The 3,815-nt window shown below is 31.4% G+C and overlaps 1 long non-coding RNA gene across 2 annotated transcripts; it reads left to right on the top strand.

Moving 5' to 3' along the window:
* Positions 1-390: 390 nt before the first annotated feature.
* On the top strand, positions 391-2,185 carry LOC111896773 (uncharacterized). Of its 2 annotated transcripts, XR_008232143.1 has the most exons (3): positions 452-772; positions 884-922; positions 1,907-2,185. It is a non-coding gene; the product is annotated as an uncharacterized LOC111896773 (long non-coding RNA). The 2 variants fall into 2 exon arrangements; XR_008232142.1 differs by lacking the exon at positions 884-922 and having other exon boundaries at positions 391-772.
* The last annotated feature ends 1,630 nt before the right edge of the window (positions 2,186-3,815 follow it).

Genomic DNA, 3,815 nt, shown 5'->3' with positions numbered 1-3,815 from the left:
TTTCTATTTCTTTTTATAGAATGAGAAGAGTATAAATTTATTAAGGAGTTAGGGGGTTGAGTGTGAGTCATGGTAGTTTACGTAAAGGATTATGAAGTTTTCTGGTAGCTCCTTTGGAAAATGGTTTTTGAAAAGAAATCATTATAAAGTGTTAATTGAATTTCATAGCAATTCTTGTTCGAGGATTTATATATGTTATTGTATTTCATAGCAATCCATGATGGGGGATTTATATATGTTAACTATAAGGAACCCCTTTTTGGTAATTTTACATATACAGGCAGTTATTTATTTTTATTTTTTTGCCAAACACTAAAAGTTGCTTATCAGTTTATAGCGGTCGGTTTGACACCTGATAAGCTTTGCCAAACATTTTTTTTAAAGAAAAAGCCTCATTTTACACTGCTATAAGGTAATAAGCTATAAGTTAAAAAGTTAAAAAACTATTTTAATAAGATTTGCCAAACACCCTCTAGCCCTCTGTTTACCATAGTTTTGTCTATCTAACTTTCCACCGGCGATTCTTGTGTTCTTCAGGGAGGTTGAAGGTGGAAATGACGTTCAATTAATTAGTGGGTTCGGTGGTAGTGTAGGAAGATTATCTTTGGAAAATGGGTTTTCGTCTGGGAGTTCTTCTGGTGATTGAAATCAGTTACTCGAGGGTGAAAATCTCGATAAATTGATTGATAGAACCATTAACACCACCATTGTTTTTGCTGCTGGTACTTTCAGTATTACCAAATTGCTCACCATTGATTACGATTATTGGCATGTTAGTTCTTCTATCTATCATTAGCTTCTCGAATTAGGGTTTATTTAAATATAATTTTGAGTTTGAAAGTTACGTTCACCTAAAAGAAGCTCATGTTCACATCTTCTACAGATTTTGGAGCACTCATACCCACAAATTTTCTCAACAAAAGTATACACTATTCTTAGTAATCCTCAACTTTATTTATGTTTAGTTTTTTCAATTGCATAAATTTATCCATGTGAAAATTGCTTTTCAATAACAAAATCCATGATTCCTATGTTTCTTTGTTGCCAAAATGTAATATAAGTTTCAAAATTAGAGGCATGATGCTTACGTTAAAATGTTAACCTTAGAATTATGTGTGTGTTTTAATTGTTGTTTGTATTCATGTAGTTGAGTGAATTATTCGTTACATGAAATTACTTCTTACTTTTTTCTCCATTTGCTTTTGCTTTTTGTAGTCTGTAGTCAGAGATGAATGTGAATAGAGACTCTGATTAGATTTATTATATTCTATCGATTTTTATACAAAACTTTATGCATTTTTGCCGTTTATTGATGGGGAAACATTTGAAGAACTAGAGGCAACAAACATCAACAGATGGTGAGAATATAATATGCTTTTATTAATCTAATCAAGAAACACTATTGGATTGATTCATTAGGAAAAAAATGGAGCTTAAAGAGGCCAAAAGACCAATTATAGCAAACCCAGTTGCTTCTAGGCCTACCATTTCCAACTTCGGATCCTTCTTTGACCTTCTTCCCGGTGCCATTAACATTTCACCCTCAACAGAATCCAGTCACTGCCATTAGACCAAAAACAGTGAAGTCAAATAATTTAGATAAACATTCTTATGATGGATATAATTGGAGGAAATACGGTCAAAAACACCCGAATTGTGTGGTGAAAAAGAAAGTTGAATGATGGATAAATGAGGAGATAGCTTAATTTTTTTTATAAAAGTCAGCATAAGTAATCAGCTTAAGAATGATAATAAGTCAAATGAAATTACCAAAGATTCAAATTCCCAGCTGCCGAAGTAATCAACTCAAGAATGATAATAAGTTGAATGAAGTTGTTTTGGTGAAAATCAAGATCATATAATTATTCATGTAGTTGCATTCAAGTTTAAAGTTTGTGTTTTGTAGGAAAATTATAAATGAAAGATATGGAGAAGGTTTAAAAGAGGGTGGAGATGTTCGTGATCGCATTGATTCGGAGGCAATAGAGGCAATTGCTGATGGGTTTAGATGCAAAAAATATGGGCAGAAACTTGTGAAGGCAATCCTTATCCCAGGTTTAATAATATAAAATTATATTAAAAAATATATTAATTATACTTAAAATGTGGATATTAAGTCTAGTATGAGAAGATATTATGTAGAAGCTATTATAGTTGCAATGTGAGGAAACATGTGGAAAGAGCATCAGATGATCCAAATGTGTGTGTATATATATATATATATATATATATATATATATATATATATATATATATATATATATATATATATATATATATATATATATATATATATATATGAATTAGACTAATCGTATAATTGTCGGAAAGAAATCTTGGAAGTGCAACCATCTAAGACTCGGGTCACTTTTGAATAAATGAATTAGACACAAGAAAGCAGTCTAACATGCTCAATTAGACTCCGTCGCATTGATTGGTGTGAAGCATATCTACGATAAATAAAATAAATAATGTGGAATAATAATAATATGATAGAATTTTGGTTGATATATAAAATATGATAAAATTTTGGTGTTAATAGAATATTTTTAGAAGTGAGGGGTCAAATGTGACATTGAAAAAAGTTGTTGATTAGGTGATAGACCAAGTAAGTAAGTGAGTATACCAAGTTTGTCACAATTTTGTGTTGAGAAGGACCTTATATGAAATATCATAAATTGCTAGTTTTAAATATTTGAAATTTGGGAGTAGGCCCACCCCGATAATGTGGGCTATGGCCTTTCGGACATGGTCGGTGCAGACATGTTTTGTCTAAGGCGTAAGGGCTTGAAGGTATAGAGTTCCTATGCGTTTTTGTCAGAAGGATATACTTCTAAAGTACTCTGTCTCTTTGATTCGGACATTTCAATTTAATCTGATAGTGAAATGTTCTTTGGATATGTACATGAATGCAATGTCGATTTTGATTTCAAATTGTTGAATGCTTAGTAAATTTGGAAGAAAGAAGCTACATTTGACCCCACTACTATTCTCAAGTTTCGAACAGCAGAGAATTTTTCATCTTGTAAAAGCGTGTCATATTTGAAACATAGCTTGAAACAGATTGTGTTTTCCTCATACCTGCATACTCGTGTTAACACAACAACAATTTGGAACTTCGACTTTCCCAAATAATAGCATGGGAAAGTTGGAGTTCCAAATCGTTGTTGGTGTTAACATGAGTATGCAGGTATGAGGAAAACTCAATATGTTTCAAATTATGACTTGTTTTTACGGGATGAGAAATTCTCTTATGTTCAAAACTTAATAATAGTAGTGGGATCAAATGTAGCTTCTTTCTTCCAAATTTACTAAGCGTGCAACAATTTGAAATCGAAATCGACATCGCTTTTGCATTCATGATCATATCCAAAGAACAGTTCACTATCAGATAAAATCGAAATGTGCTTAGAATCAAAGAGATAGAGTATCTTAGAAGTATACCCTTTTGACAAATGCGTAGAAACCTTATACCCTCAGGCCCTTGTGTGCCATGTCCGAAAAGCAAGATTCTATATTATCGGGGTGGGCTTACTCCCACATTTCAAATATTTAAAACTAGCAACTTATGATATTTTAAGGTTCTCCCCAACACAAAATTATAACAAACTTGGTCCATTCACTTGGTAAATTCACCTAGTCAACAACATTTTTTTTTCAACTTGTCACATTTAACCATCACTTCTAAAAATATTCCACTAACACCAAAATTCTATTATATTTTATATACCACTTAATTATTATTATTCCACATTATATATTTTATTTATCTAATAAAATTTAATTTTAGCCGTAATTTAAGGGTATTACAAGGA

This window comes from Lactuca sativa, chromosome 4 (assembly GCF_002870075.4).
Source record: "Lactuca sativa cultivar Salinas chromosome 4, Lsat_Salinas_v11, whole genome shotgun sequence".
NCBI lineage: Eukaryota > Viridiplantae > Streptophyta > Magnoliopsida > Asterales > Asteraceae > Lactuca > Lactuca sativa.
This window is presented reverse-complemented; position numbering and strand designations above follow the sequence as displayed.